This window comes from Mus caroli, unplaced genomic scaffold, assembly GCF_978045245.1.
Source record: "Mus caroli unplaced genomic scaffold, Mus_caroli_1 scaffold_5, whole genome shotgun sequence".
NCBI classification, from domain to species: Eukaryota; Metazoa; Chordata; class Mammalia; order Rodentia; family Muridae; genus Mus; species Mus caroli.
Genome location: NW_028227260.1, coordinates 10539565 through 10560690, shown reverse-complemented (window position 1 = coordinate 10560690; position 21126 = coordinate 10539565). Strand labels below are relative to the sequence as shown.

Below are 21126 nucleotides of genomic sequence, written 5' to 3'. Positions count from 1 at the left end.
AGAAGATACCATAGAAAACATTGACACAACAGTCAATGAAAACGCAAAATGCAAAAAGCTCCTAACCCAAAACATCCAGGAAATTCAAGACACAATGAGAAGACCAAACCTTAGGATAATATGTATAGAAGAGAGTGAAGATTCCTAACTTAAAGGACCACTAAATATCTTAAAATTATAGAAAACTTCCCTAACCTAAAGAAAGAGATGCCCATGAACATACAATAAACCTACAGAACTCCAAATAGACTGGACCAGAAAAGAAATTTCTCCCATCATATAATAATCACTTCCTCTTGATACTGAGAAAAGGTGCATGACCTTTGAGCATCTCTATGATTTATTCTGTCAAGGGGGCCCCATTTTATAGGTGAAAGCTTTAAATAAGGTGATATTTACAAAAATAGTTTGTAAATGATTATACAAGTGGAAGGTGGTGCTATTACTATCAAGTCTTTCCCTTTATAAGTAGATAATCCACTGATTTTCATTCAGGAAACTCAGTTAATGTATATACATGTAACAATAATAATTAAAGAAGAGATAATGGATTTGGGAAGGAGAGGTGGAACATGGGAATAGGAGAAGAATGGGAAGTTAGTGGGGAGGAAGGGTTAGGAGAGGTGTAGATGCGGTGTTCACATATGAAGTTCTTCCTACAAAGTAAAATGAAGAAAAGTTGTGAGTTATGCAAGCCTTCCTTGAAGGTGTCATTATAATAGCAAGGCTAATAGGAAGTACTCATAAAGCATCAGCCTAGGTCATTTTTATAATCATCTAAGGATGTAAGTGGTCTGCTACCTCTACTTTACACATGACAATCTGTGTCTAAGAACTTTGTTCAGAATCACTTAGTATAGATATGTTTGAATCCAGTGCTTAGTTAGGGTTTCTATTACTATGAAAAACACCCAGATCAAAAGAAACTTGGGAAGAAAGGGTTTATTTCAGCTTACAAGTCTCTTAACACAAACCGTCACTGAGGGAGGTCAGTGCAGTAATTGAAACACAAACCAAGAAAAAATGCTGCCTCCTACATGGCTCAACCTGTTTTCATATACCTTCCTATACCATCTGCTCATTGGCCGCACTGCCCCGAGTGACCTAGATAGTCCAACATCAATCAATAAAATGTACCACAGTTTTGCTTACAGGCCAATCGAATGGAGGCATTCTCTCAATTGAGAATCCCTCTTCCTGAATGGGTCAAGTTGACATAAAACTAACAAAGACTCCCAGGTTTCCAGAAAATCTCTGCTTTTAGCCTCTACAAGTCTGATTGTCTTTTACTCTGTTTTAGGACCTTAGAAGTTTTCAATCTCAGTCTTACTTCTGAAAATGTCCAATCTCCTTATAGGAAAAAGATGTTTTACTTTTTAAATCAGCCAGAAATAATTCTCTTTGGGGATGCTCAAATGGACATGATATTCTTATTCATTTTCCTCTAATTTATTTGTCTTTTGCAAAGTATCTTAATTTTTCCATGAGTTTTGGAAATTGATTTGTGTGTATAGTGCACGCATGTGTGTATGTTTAGGTGTATACATGTATGTGTAGAGGCCTGAAGTTATTTGCCATCTTTATTTTTTTAAGCAGAGTCTCTCACTGAACCCAGAGTTCACTAATTGGCCTATGCTAGTTGACTAACAAGCACAAGGGCTCCTACCATCACTACTGTCCCAGTTCTAGAGTTTCAGATATGTGCCATTGTGCTGGGCTTTTTACCTGGATGTGGTGAACAGAACTCTGATCTTCATACACTTTACCAACTGATCCATTGCCCCAACCCAGAAATTCAGTGTTCTATTAAAGTGCTAAAAAAAGAACCCTTTGAAGGAACCTGACCATGAGAATTGTAGCATCAATATACAGTGGCTGGTAATAAGCATAGTAGTGGATAGTCTTCTCTGTATAGGTTTGGTTACTTTGAATGAGCTCTCTATGGGACCGTTGTCTTAGTCACTGTTCTATTGCTACAAAAAGACACAATGACCAAGGCAACTCTTCTAAAGGAAAGCATTCAACTGGGAGCTTGCTTACAGTTTCAGAGGGTTAGTCTATTATCATTATGGTGGAAAGCATAACAGCACAAAGGTAGGCATGGTACTCGAGAAGTAGCTGAGAGCTATATCCTGATCTATAGACAGAAGACAGAGAAAGAAAAACACTGGTCTTGGCCTAGGCTTTTGAAACCTCAAAGCCCATCCTCATCAATATACCTTTACCAATGAAGACACACCTACTCCAACAAAACCATACCTCCTAATCATTCCAAGAAGTTCATAAACTGGGGACTAAGCATGTGAATATATGAGCCTATGGGAACCACTCTGGTCAAACACTACAGCCATATATCCTCCAGTGGTGCCCAATATTTTGACATTAAAGTAAGATGTTGTTACCTGCATAGTTCATGCCCGAGAACCAGACAATCAAGTCTAAAAGAAGAACAGAGGAGCTGGCAAGATGGTGAGGTGGCTAAAGGCACTTACTGCCAAGCCTGATGATCTGACTTTGATCATCATTGTGGAAGGAGAAAATCAATTCCTGCAAGTTGTCCTCTGACTTACACATATGTGCCATGGCACATATGCACATATGCACATATGCACATATGCACATATGCACATATGCACATATGCACATATGCACATATGTACACATGCGCATGCTCTCTCTCTCTCTCTCTCTCCCTCACATACACACACTCAAATGATTTTTTAAATGCAAAATATCTACAATGTTTCAAGTAAGTTTATATTTTATGTGTGCAGGGGTACTTTCAGTCTGTGGGTCACAGGTTGGACACGTGTGTCCTGAAGCACTTGTCAGCGCTGTGCAAAAAGGGGCTGCCTGAGACAGTTTTGAATCTAGCAGTGATAATTGCCTGAAAATTGGAAAGCAAACTCAGGTTTATGTGCTTGATCTTGGCAGGGGTTGAGCACTCCAGTTTGTATGGCCATTCTGTGCTGAACTAATATCCCATGGGATCATTTTGTCCTGCTTTCCAGCTTTTGATCTCTCTCCTATGGAAACTGAAGAATTTGATTGTCAGACAAGTATGTTCCGTGTAGTTTAAGGAAGGGGAGTATGTGACAGTGTGTTCTTATAAAATGGATAAAGGTTGGAGGAAACCGACTCGTGGTTGAGCTATGGCAATTCCCAAATTTGCAAGTTTCTGACTCTTGCAGAGAATGAGTTTAATGTTGATAATCTTATGATTAGATGTTGCAACTCATGAGAATGACCCTTCCCCTGGGATAGTATTACTGAATTCATCATAGAAGCCAAAAAGAAGGCAGTTTGTTAGGCTAATATTCACTCAGTCTGCAGTCTAGGCTGTCTTAGCTACACATTAGATAAAGAGGACATGCTAAGCATATCTAATTAACCTGCCCAAGATGCACAACCAGAAAGTGGCGAATTCAGGGTTTGAAGCCAGAAAAACTTGGCCTCAGAGTCCATGTCCAAAGAACTATTGATTTGGAACACATCTGTTTCCTAAATAAGGCATTCCTATAAATCTAAACACACATAGGAAGTTGTTAGGAAGGACTGTGAAGCAAGAAACAAGGATTGCTTTGTCAGAGCCCTCTGGTCAGCCTTGCTGAGCTTGCCCTGTTCATTGTGCATTCCCCACAAAGGAACTTCAGCTGACGCCAGAGTCCTCTCCCTAGGGAACTAAGAAGGACCAAGCAGGGAAGATCTTGCAGATCTGAAAGACAGAGCCAATGAGATCCATGCACTTCCAATTAGACAGCATGCCTTCCATGACCTGCTCAGCCTTCTGCGTCTTCTCAGAGTGTACCCGGAGAGTCTGAGCTCTGGCACACGCCTGGGGGATTTCATGCTCCTTTCCTCCATGTAATAAAAAAGTCATTTTTTGCCTCGAGCTAAGGAAAACCCTGGCAGTTTGAAACTCGAAAATATTTGGGTGAGATTTTTTTCTTTTTAATATATTAGATTTATTATTGTTGTTGTTTGGAAACCTTGTGGACATTCACAGTTTTTGATTTTTCCTTTTTTCTTGTTGAGCTTTTCTGGAAACTTCCATGTAGAGAAAGCTCAAAAGAAGAAGGAGATTGCTGTTTGAATTTGAAGTCTGAAAGGGATGTGAGGGTGGGTAAGAAGATTTTGTAGAAGGCATACAACCAGTTATAAAACTGAAGAGATTGTATAGGCATGGCAAGAATAGAACAGGAGAAAACCTTGATGCTGATTGTTGGGAAACTCTCTGATGACTTGATGCATGTGTGCATTGTGAAATAATGGCTGCAATCAAGCTCATTAACATAGGGCCAATAAAGAATAGGTAGAATTCTATAGCTTCCTTCTAAGAAGCCTGGGAAGTTTTGCCACACACATCTTCATTTGTTCCTTAGCCTCTTCCAAAAGGAAAGCAGGAAATGAAGATCCAGCCCTTCGTGATCCAAACCATTTAGCAAAGTGGCAAAATGATGCTCTTACCGAGCACTCAAATTTTCAATATGGTGGGTCAGCACTTACTACACGGGCTCCAAATTCCACATGAATTTGTCCATTTTCCTCACTTCTCACTCACTAGTTTGGGCCTGCAACAAACCACATTTCCCTCGACTTTCTGCAAACCACACAATTGCAACCCACAGCCTCACCCCCTAACATTGTGTCCTTTCTGCTTTAAAGATGGGGGGGGGGTTGACCCAATATGGTATACTACTTCCTAGAGCTGCCCTTTTCATCTCAGTCTGATTGCCATCCCTTCTCCCTTTCTGAGTAGATGAAATACTCCATTGTCCTTTCTGTGTATTTGGGGGGAGGGTGTTGGGGGTATGTCAGATGATCTTTATGGAAGAACTACTCCCTCCGTGTTTTCTATTCCTGTTTCTAGGTCTTGAAGGAGGAAGAAGGATGTCAGCCCCATCATTAATCTCTTCCAGCTTTGGAGACTTTCCAATTAAGGAGCAGGCACTTACCCTTCTAGGTTTTTTTGATCAACACACGTCCTAACCCTAGCCTAGAAGAAGCAAATGTCCATGGTGCTAGCACCTCCATCCAAATCTAGTGTTAACTCCTCACCTATAAACACCATCAACTTTCCTGCTTTTCCAACGCACTCCATCTTACCTCACACTCATGTTTTAAGATGCTCACAAGCACCCCAACTTCTAAATTCAGGTACCCATGAACTTTTTAAAGTGCTTTTTCTTGAATAGGCAATTGGTATCTTTTGGCTACACTAGCACTACATTCTTGGCCACTTCCCACAACTTCACCTGAGCCAGATAAGTAACTTTTACTTGAGGGTAGGCTATTCCTTACTTCCTCAAAACCTCTCTTCACACATTCTTCTTTGAATTAGAGTTAGGCTGCAAAGAAAATAATTATCCTACATCTCATTTTCCATGTCACAGTATGAAGATTTATCCCAGGCAGAAGCTTGAATCCTTAATTGTACTCATAGCATTGATCTGAGCAAATATAAAATATATGGCTATGAGTTCTGGTGGGCTTGCCTCACCGCTTTACTGCAATTAACGTCTACTGCTAAAGTACCAGCTTACACATAAAACAAAATTAAAAAGAAACTCAAAATGCTATATTTCACTCAGGAAATATTACTATTGAATTCAAAGACAAGGAGCTCAGGCTTTCATTTTTAATTATATTACTGAATGATTCTTCTTAAAGGAACCTAATAGTAAAGAATATAAATAGTTTGTAAATTTCTGGTGAGGCAGACAAACACACAAATTAGAATTCAATGACATCAATGTTAAAGTTCAAAAGTTCTGTCCGGTTATAATATTTTCAAGCTACTTCTCTAGATGAGGTCTATAACTTGTGAAATCTTTCCCGAAAGAATTAGTGTAGTGCCTTGTACTCTGGTTGCAATTGGTGGGGAGCAGAAAAGAAGACACTTTGATAGCAAGGCTGCAAATATTCCCTTTCAAGACTTACTTCTTAGAGTGTCCCCTGTCTTCTCTCCTCAGAACACCCCCATCTGTTTGTCTGTTTTCTCTATGGCATTGCTCTGAGTTTGCAAATTCTACCTTAGTTTGCTACAATTAGAATTGCTATTCTTTCCCTCCAAGCTATTCAGCTAGCTATTAGGAGAAAGCAGCTGATTAAACAAAGTCACACTCCAGCGTTGATGACTAAAAGTCTTAATGCTCCCTAGGGTGTCTGCATCTGAGACCTTTAGCCTGAAATGGTGGAGTTTCAAACAAAGCCATAGGGTGATGGGAATATAAATTTTGGTGGGGGAGGGCACAAATCCAACTAGCTGTAGATATTAAAGAAGAAGTTATAAAAATCTTTTTATCAAATAACATTTGTTTTCTACCATGCTTGAAGTTATTAGGGATTAGGTCTTATGGAGTTCACTTAGCCTCACCTACAGGGTGTACTAGTATGGATATGAAAATGTTCTATGTGATGATTCATTCTCAATGAATGGGATTCAATTCTCTAGTGGAAATCAAATACAGTCTTAATATCTTACAAGGAGGCAGCCCTAGGCCATTCACTTTCTCCATAAAAATGGGTATCACGCCTGGAGTGGTGGCACACGCCTTTAATTCCAGCACTTGGGAGGCAGAGGCAGGCAAATTTCTGAGTTTGAGGCCAGCCTGGTCTACAAAGTGAGTTCCAAGACAGCCAGAGTTACAGAGAAACCCTGTCTCGAAAAAAAAAATGGGTATCACATCACTTCTTGGGGATGAGTATTTGGGAGGATAAAACCAGATATTTATTGTATTTCTAGTTTTCCACACACCTTTTATATACCCCAAAGAGCTCACAAAAGTAAGAAGTACAGAAATAACTTTCAAATAATGCTTTCTGCAAGCATGTACTATCCATATCTCTGAAGCTATGAAAGCTTAAAATGACGCTAACATTTTAGGTCACTTTGTATTTATTCATTTAATCTTTTAAAAATATTTCACTTATTGCTATTTGTGTGTGTGTGTGTGTGTGTGTGATGTGTATTTTTGAATGTGAACACACATATGCTACCGAAATCCTAGAGCAATTTATTTTTAGGAGTTGGCTCTCTTTATCTTCTGTTAGATCTAGGAATCTGGCCCATCTCAGGCTTTCATGGCAGGTAATTTTACCTACTAAGCGATCTTGCCAGCCTTTATTTAATCTTTGTGGCAACTAACTTGCAGGTCCCATTATCGACTCCATTTAATAGATGGTAAATTAAGAACACCGTGTAGTTAAATCATCTGTCCAACGGTATGTAACTAGTAAGGTGAAAAGCTAGGGTTAGAACACAGGGAGTATAATCCCAGGGTTCACATTCTCACTCCAGACCCTATGCCACTCTGGTAGTCATTAAGAGACACCAGAAAAGCTGTTTACCCTGAAGGGTACCTAAACTGAGTTGCTGGACAAACGTTTCATCCCTCTCACCAACCTTAAATGGCCATAATTCAATTTAAGTCCTCAGCAAGATGATACCTTTTTACATCTTATGGATTGTCAGGACCATCATGAAAATCAATATCATTCAGGATAAAGCTAAGACCACTAAGGGTCCCTGGTGCCATCACTTTTATCTCCTTCCTGCTTTTATGTAGCGTGACCCCATCACGGTGAATTTAACCTAAGTGGTCAATGACCCTTCTGTATGCCACGGGCATTTAGGGTAGATGCTCCTGTCTTACCTTCTACATATTTCCCAACTTGTTGTGTAATCTTGGCATTGTTCCATTTTTCACCCTACATTTTCTTTGCCCATCTCATATAATCTTGCTTTATAAACCCATAATTTCTCAGCCAGAACCGTAGTGAGAATGTGTGTGTGTGTGTGTGTGTGTGTGTGTGTGTGTGTATGTGTGTGTATGTCTAACCCCCAATTCTACTGCCTTATTTAATATCATTGAAGGCAATATTGTGGTAGCTTTTCCTGGGAAGATATGAAGAAATGTCTATCCACCCCATATAGGGTACCAGTCACTGACCAAAGTCTATCTTGGTGAACCAATGGGTTTATTTGGAATTAGTTAACAGGAGTCTAGGCATTTATAGGCAGATACACCACTGAAGATTTTTTCTGCCATCAGGACCTTGAGAACCCTTTTAGTACTGCATCAAAAATTATTTTTGAGATTTCTGATGTTCTCCCTCTCTTCTGTGAAGGAGTAAAGCCTAATCTTATGAATAGTTCATGTGGGTAATTGCAGCTTCTGTAATTTCAAGACAGCTATGGGCATATCATGCTTAGAGGACAGAGTTCCCACAACAGATATAGTGCTCCATTGGTAAACTATCCATGTTCATGCCAGAACAGTACCTGAAGCTGTTTTATATCATCTCTCATTCCAGAGGCTCTATTTGTCCCTCTCATAGCACCAGTGTCTCTCTTCCTTAGATTCACTGGCCACCAGCTACACTTGGCTTGGAGACTCTGGTTTTCTCAATGTGTTTTCTTCACAGCTTTTGTGACCTGGGCAAGTAGCAGGCACTAACATCAAAGATCTAGGAGTCTCTGTCTGTCTTTCATGACCTACAAACAAGACCTATTTATAGACCAGACTTTGCTGGAACTGCTTCTGGCACCTGATGCCCCGTGAGAGAGCCCTGGTCCTATTAGCCAAGGCTTGAGCAACAGTGCTTTATTTCTTGTTGGCATTTCTGAAAACTGAGAGGTTACTGGGGAATTTCTGAGCCTTGAATTGATTAGCAGTTAATGATGTGTGTTTTGATGAGAATATAAAATTTTTTGTTTATCTACTTGAGAGGAGGAAAACTGTGAATAAAAAGGAGAGAAGAAAAACACAATTCTCAGAATTTCACTGAGGTCTTAAATATGCAGAGCTGCTAAGTTCCTAGCCATTGCTGGAAATTCCTGTGGGGGTGGATTTTACTTATCAACTCTCAGAAAAATTCATGAAGTGTTTTGCTTCACCTAAAGCCATCAGGACACTCACAGAAAGTTCAGAGGGACATACCCTTCTGAGTCATATATAAAAGAGTTTTCAAACTTTCTCTTGAACCATTACTGTTGAAACTATTGCTCAATCCAGGCAAGATATGGTAAGCTAAGAACTAGCCTTGGGAATCCAATTAACCCGGATTTGACCTTCATCTAGCCAATCCAGGGTCCTCAACCTCTCTGGGTCTTCACTTTCATTTGTAAAGTGGAGCACTACCATTTAACCTGGAGAGCTGTCACTAAGACAAATAGTCCAATAAGTGAAATTAACTAGCATGGACAAGATGTTCATGAATGCTACTTACATTTCCAACACTCCTCTACCTTTTTCTACAGAAGGCCTAAACTTTCCATTCTTCAAAGTACCCATGATCTCTAAGTAACACTAAAAACATTTGAAAAAGCCATAGAGAAACATAATATTTTATGTTTACTTGAAATAGATATATGTTTGTATATGTGTGTTTATATATTTATACATATTTACATATAATTTACATTAGAGTTGTTAGGAGAATTTGAGAGTGCCTCTGAAAATCATATAGGCTATTGCCATGGGCATTGGTTACTTCCCAGAACATGAAGCTATTGCTAAAGACACCACAGACTTCAGACATAGGGCTTAGAAGAATAAAATTAGAACTGACCTGAAACCTCCTTCCTGAGGATTAGCTCTCATAGGATCAGAAAGTATTATGCAAGCTGCCAAGGGAGAAAGGTAATCAATACTCTTACCAAGCTATAGAGCTTATGAACCATAATTACCAGCATAGAAAGCTACGCCCAAGGGTGTAGTGGGGGCACTTACATCTTTGATTTAACCATCAGCTATCTAATTAGATTTAAATCTTGCATAATAGGAGGAAATTCATGCCTGGTACTGTAAATCCAGCCAACGATCCATGGCTGGTGAGGTCATAGGCCTCAGAAGAAAACCTACTACTATCACTTCCCTAAATCAGTATACTTTCTGACTTCACTCTAAATACTTAACCTCATACCCAAGAATAGCTCTTACCCCTAATCAAAGATGCCTCCTTTAGCAGCAGAGACCATTGTAGAGACCTATAGTTGATCAAAATATAGAGAACAGTGGACTGTGGGGTGCTAAACCCCAATTGATACATCTACTATACAATGCCTGCACCTAAGGCACAGGGAATGTTGTGGGAAAGGGACAGAATGATTGTCAGAGCTGGAGGACCAGGATGTCTGTTTGAGATACTGTCTTCCATGTATCACAGGGAAGCTATAACAATAAAAGCTCAACAGTATGATTGCCTAAACAAGACCTGCACAAAGACAACACCAGTTGATACACCAAATGAATGGGGGATATCTCACAAGGCCCTACCATTATATGAACAACTTCATGCACTTAATGTCTAGTGAGAGAAGGAGAATCAGTTTTCTCCAAGAACAAGTCCCTTACCCTAGGCTATCTAATACCAGGTGGTCAGCCCTAAACACTTATGAGCAACACTAAGTGAGCACAACAGGCTGTACTCATATATACGTAACAATAATTAAAGAGGAGATCATGAATTTGCAAGTGGTTATGTGTGTACAGGATGAATTTGGAAGAAAGAAGAACAAATGGAAATAATATAAATATTATACTCATGTAGGAAAATCTGAAAGTTTTTTTTTTTTAATTAAGGAGCGCAAGCCAGTAAGCAGCACATCTCCATAGTCTCTGGTTCACTTCCAGACTCAAGGTTCCTGTTGTAGTCCCTTTATTGACTTCAGTCAGTCATGGACTCTGATGTGAAATTATAAGTCAAATAAGCCCTATCTTCCCACTCCCATGAATTTTTAAATTAAATATTGTCTTGCTCTTAAGCATAATTTGAAATTGCTGTTGTATGAGATCCAGATCTGTTTTCTTAGGTTTACCCCTAAGCATTGCAATTTTGTTTGAGCAACTGTAAATGGTATAAAGTTTTCATTTTAATGTTCATTGTTAGAACTTAGGATAGATTTATTTTTCTTATGTTTATCTTGTATCATGCAAGCTTGCTGATCTTATCCTTACAGAAGTGTTTTGTCTATTTCCTATGTAGATATCCATGTTATTCAAAAATACTTTAAACTTTTTCTTTTGCAAAAAGAACAAAAGAAAAAGCAATTAGGTCAATGTGGTCAACATTTCCTGAGGTCGTAGGCACTTTTTTTTTTCAAAACTAAAGCACCAGAGTAATAGCCATTTATAAAATGCTGATGCTAGACTTTGACAAATGGTTTGAGCCAATCAACTTAATTAGGGCTTGCTTTCCAAGTGAACCCACAAAAATAATGTTGCTTGACACTAGTCAGTCCTCTTCATGAAAGGCTGCCAGTTATATTGCAAATGAATATTGATGAGTCCAAGCAGGTTGAGGAGAGGCTAGGTGAGGATCATTACATATTGCTATTTCTAAAGCAAGTAGGAACACATCTTAATGGCCACTGGCAGCAGCAACAGCCACCTTCTTAGAAGAGCAGCATACACTGCAGTGTAGTTAGCATCTTCTCTGAAGATTTTACTGTTGTTCATATGATGTGTTAAATCTGTGGGTAACTGAGAACATCAGCAGACCGTTAGTCTAAGAAGATTTCAGCATGATTCTTTATCCTTGCATCTTAAAACATCAAAATTGTGTTCTGAGCATAGAGGCTTATGAAAATGCATTCTCATTTTGACATGTAATTCTTTAAAATGATTTTAATAAAAGAGTTCATTTCCAAGTCAAGCATGGTGACATATGCCTTTAATCTAAGCACTTAGGAGGGAGAGACAAGTGGATCTATATGAGTTCAAGGCAAACCTGGTATATGAGGCAAGTTGCAGGCCAGCCATGGCTATGTTTTTTCTGAATTAAGTAACGCTCCTGAGGAACCTTTCCAGGTCTGGGCATTATTTAGTATGCTTAGAACAATCCATTCAAAGTAGCTGATTATTCTTTACAGAAGGAGTTGAAGTGACTTCATCGATAGTGAGCTTATATTAGCAAGTTATTTAAAAATTGGCTATCTTGCACTTATTCAAAGTCACAGAAGTATTAAAAAAGGATGTTCAAGTTTTCTCCCAGGTGTACGGAAGTGGTAAGAAACATATGGGTGAATTTTCCATGCGAACCAAAGGACACAAGGTGACAGGGATATTTTATTTTGTGTTTGAGAAGAAATGGACAAGTATAATTTCATCAATAAAAACTCAAATAGTTCATGTTTTGTAGAGCCCAAGCATTTTCTTCCTCCAATCTGAAAACCAGGAGACAGATCAGTATATATTCCTGGTGTTCCAAGGCCCAGAATATGCACTGATCCAGTGAGAGAATCACTTCATGTATACAAATGTTTCATAGATATTCCAGCAGTCTGTTCAGCTCATTTTAATTCTGTCCTTAGACTCTTTGGGTAACTACTGGTGGGTACTTTAAAAGCTGTCTCTAAGACATGATGTGCTGATAGGTCATGAAATTTAGTGGATGAATAAATGAGGGGGAAAAGGTTATTGGCCTCGAGGTACTTATTAATTGTAAAGGAATACAGTAACCAAGCCAGCAGACACATCTTAGCAAATGATCAAAGTTAGCATCACCATTAACCAAGCATGCCAGCATCATCTCTCTCTGATATGATGTCCTGAAAAGGCATTTGCTTGATATTCTTTCACAAAATGCATGAGCTCAGTCTCATTATGAAAAAATCATCAACTAAACCTAGATTACAAGGTATCCAGGTAGATAACTGAACATTGTTTTCCAACAGTGTTGAAGTCAAAGTAGATAAGGAAAGGCTCAGGATCTGTCATAGACTGCAGTCACTTTAGTAGATCCTGGAACAAAAAGGGTTAGAGGAACTACTGGTGTAATTTAAAGAACTCATGGAGTTTAGTTGCTAGTTGCTATACTAATGATATTAGTTGCTAGTTGCTATACTAATGATATTTTTCAGTTTCTGAAGATTGCATTGCAGATATATAAACTGTTAAAGGTAGAAAAGCTGAATAAAAGGTATACTTTCATTAGTGCTCTTAACAACTATCCTGTAAGTCTAAACAGGTTTCAAGATAAAAAAATTAGAAAAGGAAGTTTATTGGAAACAAGGGAATGCAAAAAAAAAAAAAAAAACAAAACAAACAATTCAGTCACTTTAATATTGCCCTACCACATGCTCAGTGCCTCTGTGAATCAGTTGAAGGTGCATAATTATCTTTCTCCACGTTCTATGTTTAATTCCTGCAAGTCGTAACTTGTGCAGATCATCTCAATCCCGTGGGTAGCCTAGAAAAATGATATTTCCTGTTTCAAGACTATAAGGGTGAAATTGACAAGAGCCATTCCAGTCTGATTTCACAAGCTTTATTACTTATGAGAACAGTATCTGCAAAGGAAATGCCCACAGTGTAAAAAGAGGTTTTAAAAAGTAACATAATACAGACTGAGCAGGTTGTGTTTATATATTTAGGAATATATGTGTGTGTATGCATCATCTATTTCATCTATTTATCTATCTATCTATCTATCTATCTAGATGTATGTGACAATGAATAAAAGAGGCCATGAATTTGAGAGCAAGGAGGGTTATATGGGAGAGTTTCAAATGAGGAAAGAGAATAGGGAAATGATGTAGATATATCATAATCTCAAAAAGTAAAAGAAAAAATTAAAAGACAAAAACATGGAAGAGAGGATTTCAGGCAGGAGGATTGCCAATTATTTGATATTTTTCTTAAAAGCTGTGTGCTTCTTTTGAGTCAGAATCCAATTGTTTCAAGTCTTCATTAATCAGTGACACCATTCATCAAACAGACACTTTGGCATAATGAGCGCTCATAAATACGGTGTTTGTGATCTTTCTTAGAATATTAGAATGAGGAATGGGGGTGGAAGGAGGAAAATCATGCTGCACCTCGCCTTTTTATTCTCAAACAGGCTTCCATATGCCACACTGAATTAACATTCTGTCATCTTTTCAGTTCTCTCTCTCTCTCTCTCTCTGACTCTCTCTCTGTCTCTCTCTCTGTCTCTCTCTCTGTCTCCCTCTCTCCCCCATCTCTGTTTGTCTCTGCCTCTCCCCCTCTCTCTCTCCCCCCTCTCTGTTTGTCTCTGTCTCTCTCTGTCTCTCTGTCTCTGTCTCTGTCTCTCTGTCTCTCTCTCTCTCTCTCTCTCTCTCTCTCTCTCTCACACACACACACACACAGAGACACACACACACACTCACACTCACATAATGAATGCACCAAGGGCACCTGCTCTGACTTCCTAATTGAAGCAGTTCAGGTCAAATCATGGTTGTTAACAGAAATAAACCAAATCATTTGTCACAGCGCTTAATTTCCCCTGTGCTGCCTGCTTTCCTGCTGTTATTTGTACTTGTGGTGGATGATAAAAAGCGGTTGCCAAAGCCTCTTCACAGGAAAAGAAATCCCAGCTGGGATCCAAGTGAAAGCACCTGGGGGCTGTGGATCAGCTGGCATCAAACAAGGATTTTGCCAGCCTTAGTTGGCCCTCGGGTTGATTGAAATGAACAGATCCATTTCCAAGCACTGTTCTGGTTTCAAATGAGTGAGTGTTTAGGTGTCATTCCTGAGAAAATATCAAGGCCTCAGAGACCTGCTCTCATTATAGCACCTCTGAACAGACTTCCCTCAGGTTTCTAAGACTGCAATGTATACACTTGCTACCATCTGTGTGTTAAGACTGAGACTATCCACATACACACGGGAAACTAGAGAATCACCACTGAGTCCCTGAGAGAGAAGGCTTCTTTGGTGCACAGGATTTGTGCATTTGTAGTAATGACAGTTGTTTGGAATTTCACGAGGTCAACACTTTCTTTGATTTTCAGCCTGCTAATGGTCTGCAGACTAGGGAAGGAGTGCTGGTTTTGAGATTTGTCTTACAGATAAAGGGTGTGGTAGATGGATCTGGCCATGTAGGAGGTTTACAAATAATATCACTGATGCTCATTTTTAATCAGTAGTTTAGCTAGTTAGGCAACCCCTCACCGCCACATCAGGGTTCATTGGAGCTACTAGGCATTATGTCCTAGCAAGAGAGTTTTGTTGGATTTATGGAGTCCATACATATCTATGACACAATCCAGACTGTGGTGTGTGAGTAGGGTATGTGTTTGATGTTTCTGTGTATGGGGTAGAATGTTACTTGGAATGAGACAGGATAAAACCTATGAGGAGAGATTGAGGAATGCCAGGAGTTCCTCTGAAATGACTGAGTTATACCCACTGAAGCCATCAAGGACCTAAAGACTTCTGCTAAAAGTCAGAGGTTTCAAAGCCTGGCTGAGCACTTGAATCATTGGAGCATTTAAGCATTGGAACATTGGAGAAGCTTAGATTCCAGTAGGGGAAGGAAGGTGCAAAGAGAATCCCCAAAGTGTCTGAGATCAAGATTCAGTTTTAGGAAAAATGATTTTTGGTTTAGTTTTTAAAAAACAGAATCTCAAAAGAAAACACAGTCTAGCCAAGGACTGGAGCTCACTATGTAGACTAGACTGGCCTCTAACTCACAGAGATATGATTTCTTCTGCCTTCTGAGTGCTAGGACTAAAGGCAAGTATCACCACAGCAGGCTAAAATTAGTTTTTAAATTTAGTGTGTGTGTGTGAGTGTGTGTGTGTTATATGTTGTAGCATGTACACAGAGGCCAAATGAGTATATTGGGCACCCTGTTCTATTATTCTCTGCCTCATTACTCTGAGACAGCTTTCTTCTTGAACCTGGGGCTATGATAGTAGTCAACAAGTTTAAGGGATCTTCCTGTTTCTGCTTGCTCCATTGGTGCATAGGCTCGGGTGTGCCTGACCTGGTTTCTGGAGGTTTGAACTCAGATCCTCACACTTGCTTGTACAGCAAGTACGCCTGCTTGTTGAGTCATAAACCGAGCTCAAGAGAACCACCATTTTGAACATTATTTAAATGGTTATTATTCTTGACAATTATCCCTGACTTTATACAATACCATAAATGAGTAATAACAATAACAGCATGCATCCGTTACTACATTTAAAGTCAGGAGTTTTACTCCCATTGTCCTTTTAACCCTCACAGTCACCGTATGAGAAAGGTTCTTTTATACTCAACTTGAAGATGAAAACAACTGAATCTCAAAGAAATAATATAATTTGTCCAAGATGTCACAGTTCCAACACAAATGCTCTGACATCTGAGCCTAGGATCTTCCTTTACTAGCTTATAACGCATTGGGAGGTTGTACCTTCTCTGAGATAATATTGGCTTCAGGGGATAGAGAGTGGAGGGGGATGTAACTATGTCAAAAAAGATGAAGCACAGTATGTCTGTGTGTGACTGTGTGTGTTTTAACACAGGAGTGTTTGCAATATGGGGAACAGATGCAATACTGAAGAAACTGTAGATGACTAAGCTCAAGGGAAGATGTAGCAAAGTCAAACATGAATGGTATTATTTCAGCTAAAACCTCAAGTATGAATCCATGCTTTACGATTGGATAACTGTATGACTTTAGGCATAATAACAGAAGGCCTCTGCGGCCTTAAGTTTTCTTGTCTTAATAATTTGAACCAGTGATGATTCTATTGAAGGCTTATAGGTTATACAAAGGGTTTGTTTAACATGGCTTGTAATAAAGCTTAATGCAGGGTAGAACATGAATTTTGACATGAAGATGGAGGGGAAGCCTTCTCAAGGGACTGTTGTACTTATCATGATCCCAAACTGAAAGTTGTTATTAGGAATAATCCAATTAAAAAAAAAAAACTAACTCAAAGTAGCTAGAAACCACCGAGAACAAATTGTCTTTTAGAAAGTTGTCTGTGACATACTGCATCTTTCCCTCATATATATATATATATACATATATATATATATATATATATATATATATGTACAATTTTGTTTTTTAGCCCTGGCTGATCCCAAACTTACCTCAGCCACTCTAGGGATAGGACTACAGGCGTAATGACATTGCATCTTCATATATGAAAATTAAGGTGATTTGAAACCCAGTTGTTATCTTGCCCTTATAAGGAATTATAACAAACCCGGGAAACTGATAAGGGCTTAGAGAGTGAGACAGTTGCTTTCAAGTACCAAGATGGTCATAAAGGATGAAGTGAGTGTCTTACCTTTTATTATCTTGTTCTCAGAGGTGGCTGTGTGGTTAAGGGAATTTGATGCTGGTTCCAACCAGAGAGAAGATCTCTGGGAAGAAATAACTCTTCTCTTACATGAAACTTTAAAAAAAAAAACTTTATTGCTAATAGCTTTCAAATATGATTACAAAAGCACACTTTTTAAGAGGAAGTCTCAGCCGGTGTGGTGGTGCACCCGTTTCATCCCAGCACTTGGGAGGCAGAGGCAGGCAGATTTCTGAGTTCGAGGCCAGCCTGGTCTACAGAGTGAGTTCCAGGACAGCTAGGGCTATACAGAGAAATCCTGTCTTGAAAACAAAACAAAACAAAACAAAACAAAACAAAAATAAGAGTAAGTCTCATCCTTTGAAGCACACAAGTTGAACAACACCCTTCGCCCACCCGAGTTCCCCACCCAGGCCTGAAAGCTCCTCCTTTTGGGGACAAGTTACAATAGGAATAAATACAAGGATAAATGGGGTAATTTCACCAGCAGCTCCCCACCTTTCTATTGAGAGAAAAAGCACAATCAGAGTTGGGGGTGCAGTGAGTGAGGATGCACTGCAAGAGGTGCTAGAAGTGAGGCACCCAGGATGGGGGGAGGCTTCTTCAGGGGTATGATGCACAAAATAATTGGCATGGGACCACTGGAAAGGGAGGCCTGGAGGCTAGCAGCTCAGGACGAGATTCCAAGCCCAGTTCTCAGGCTTGACAGAGTCAGTTGGCTACCCAGGTCTCATCAGAATGGATTTAAGGAGTGCAGAAGGCATTTGGGAAGGGTGGGACAATTTTAGAGGGTGGGAGACACTTGTGGAATTGAATGTAAATGAAAAGAAAAAGCCCACTGGCAAGCAGCCCTCTGTACAGGTCATAAAATCTCCCTTTCCAGGCAGGGCTGCATGGAAGGAAAGGTTGGCTTTATTGTTCATCCTTAGTATCCAGTGATGGGGTAGGGAAGGAGGCTGAATTTGGGTCCCTCTTTCCGTACCCTGCCCCTGGAGACACCAACAAGATTGGGTATGACTAAAGCTAAGAAATTCATTGAAAACTGGCAGGGAAGGGTGGAGGAGAAGGGAGAGGGGGAGCAGCTGATGTTGCCCCTTCCCCAGTATCTGGCTTTCCTGTTCTCCTTAACCCTGGGGGTATAGAGTGGATGTTAAATTAGATGCATGGAACTCTAGAGCCATCTGGCTGTTCAATCCAACCCCCCTCAACCGGAAAAAATAGAAAGAAAAAGAAAAAAAATTGAAAGAAAACTCATGGGGCACAAGCACACCCCTAAAACTAAATAAACTCCTTGCCCCATTTCTCATTGATGGAGACCCGGATCTCTTCTTCCTTAGAGTCGTCAAAGTTACTCCTGTCCCCAGGACCTTTAAACTTTGGTATGGCAGGGAAGGTGCCCGGATGTCTAGAGCCCGAATTGGGGTCTGCCTCAGAAGCTCTGTGGCTTCTGCCTGTCCCAGAAGCAGTTAGCTTCTGTAGTCCACACTCACCTGTGCAGACTAGTCTCGGCTGGATCCGGGAACCAAGATGGCTCTCCTGGGTGCTCCAGCAAAGCCCTCCCGGGCGGGGCTGACATCTCTCCTCTGGCAGGGAAGGTGCCCAGATGTCACAGAGACAAAGTTTGGAGCTGAGACGAAAGGATGGACCATCTAGAGACTGCCATACCCGGGGATCCATCACATAATCAGCCTCCAAACGCTGACACCGTTGCATACACTAACAAGATTTTGCTGATAGGACCCAGATATAGCTGTCTCTTGTGAGGCTATGCTGGGGCCTAGCAAACACAGAAGTGGATGCTCACAGTCAGCCATTGAATGGATCACAGGGCCCCCAATGGAGGAGCTAGAGAAAGTACCCAAGGAGCTAAAGGGATCTGCAACCCTATAGGAGGAACAACAATATGAACTAACTAGTACCTCACCAGAGCTCTGTCTCTAGCTGCATATGTATCAGAAGATGGACTTGTCGGCCATCAGAGGAAAGAGAGGCCCATTGATCTTGCAAACTTTATATGCCTCAGTACAGGCAAACACCAGGGCCAAGAAGTGGGAGTGGGTGGGGAGGGGAGGGGGAGGGCATGGGGGGACTTTTGGGATAGCATTGGAAATGTAAATGAAGAAAATACCTAATTAAAAAAAAGAAAAAAAACTTTGATATGAAGGGAGCTTCCACCTTTCTCTGATAGACGGCAATCCAGTCAGTCATGGCAAACTACTTGTGGTTCTTGATGTCATTGACACCGTTATTGAGGTTCCCAAAGCACTTGGTGAGATCCACCTGCAGAAGTTTCTGCAGCAGCTCTTTCAAGTAAGAGCTGAAGTGGGATGGGAACCACACCTTCCCAGAGACAATTTTCTCATAGATCTGGATAGGCTGTTCAGCGAAGAAGGGCGGGTAACCAGCAACCATTTCGTAGATGAGGACCCTGAGAGCCCACCAGTCCACAGCCTTGTTGCAGCCTTTGCTCAGGATAATCTCAAGGGCTAAGTACTCAGGGGTCCCACACAAGGTCCAAGTATAACCTTTCACATGCTTGGCAAAGCCGAAGTCTTTCACCTGAATATATCTCTGATGGTTGATGAGAAGATTCTTGGGCTTCAGGTCCCCGTAGATGAGGTCCAGAGAGTGCAGATGCTCAAAGGTCAGGACGACCTGTGCAGTGTAGAAATGGACATTGCTGAACCACCTGATCCACCATAAGTGGGAGAACATCTCTCCACCAGCCACATACTCCATGACCATGTACAAGTTTGAGTTATCCTTGAAGGAGAATTCAAGTTTGACCAGGAACGAGAAGTTGACGGCCTGCAGGATGCACTTCTCATTCATAGTGTGCTCGATCTGCTTCAGTTTCACCACCTTCTTCTTGTCCAAGATCTTCATGGCATAATAGTTCCCACTCTCCTTGTGTTTCACAAGCATCACTTGCCCAAAGGAGCCAGTGCCAAGGGTCTTGATCCTATCAAACTGATCCTACTGGGCTGTATTCTGAGAAGGAGTCTCCCATTTTTTTTTCCAGAAAAATCTTCCTTGGCGTTGGCTAGGAACTCTTTCACATCATTGGAGCTGGAAGGCATCACTCAAGTCTTTCTCAGGGCCTCTTACAGGACACTTTTGTATAGCTCACTGTGAATCCTGTGGTCCCTGAGGTTGGTGATGGGGCTGGATTTTGAATTCATATATGATGGTGAAAATCGGTGGGAAGGCATTTAGCCAAAGTTGGAGAAAGAGGGAGCAGTTAATCCTCCAAAATATCAAGATACAATGGTCCCAGAGAGAGTAATTAGATATCAGGAAAAGGATTCTTGGGAAGGAAAAGAGCCTCTTGGGAACATTGTCTACATGTCATGACCTGAGTGAAGTAGTGGTCTTTTGAGAGGAGAGGCAGAAACTGCCTTCAGTGAATTAGAGAAAGTCAGGTGAAAATTGAAGATGATAAAATACCTTGTCTAGGCAATTAGTCAAATCTGATTCTCGGAGCTGTATTGATAAGGCTTAGACTTCAGTAAGATTTTGGCCTATAACCACAATAATGAATGGGGTATTATTACGTGGAAAACATGGATAAATCTTTAAAAAGTGGTAAATTTTAAAAGGTAGACACAAAAGTGTATATTAAATGGGTTCATTTATGTTAATTTGCAGAAAAAAGTAATACCTTTCTATGTGTTATAAATCAGGTATCAGTTATCTTTGAGGGATAGTAATCGGGAGGGGGGATATAATAAAAAGAATTCCTGAGGTGTTGATCATATTGGTTTTATTTTTAAAATTTGGGTGGGTACTAGTTATATAGCTGACCTCACTTTATAAGTATCTAAAAATTGTTTAATCACAACTTTTGGAGTTTCTATATATACTATACTTGAAGAAAAATTAGGAAAGCAAGATACAATCTATGAACAAGATCATTTCAAGAGGAACAATTCCAATTAACAAGAGTTTATTTTTTTTTACACCATGAAACTCTTTCTTTCGTGAATTGCTAATTTTTCAACTTCATTTGCTGTTCAGATTATCCCTAATAGGTCATCTTGGGTCTTCCAAGAGTCATGTACTAAGATGTATTAGTT

At 40.1% G+C, this 21126-nt stretch overlaps 1 pseudogene; it reads right to left on the bottom strand.

Annotated features, from left to right (window-relative positions):
• Nucleotides 1–18328: 18328 nt before the first annotated feature.
• On the bottom strand, nt 18329–20130 carry LOC110286441 (cAMP-dependent protein kinase catalytic subunit alpha pseudogene; annotated as a pseudogene).
• Between the last annotated feature and the right edge of the window lie 996 nt (nt 20131–21126).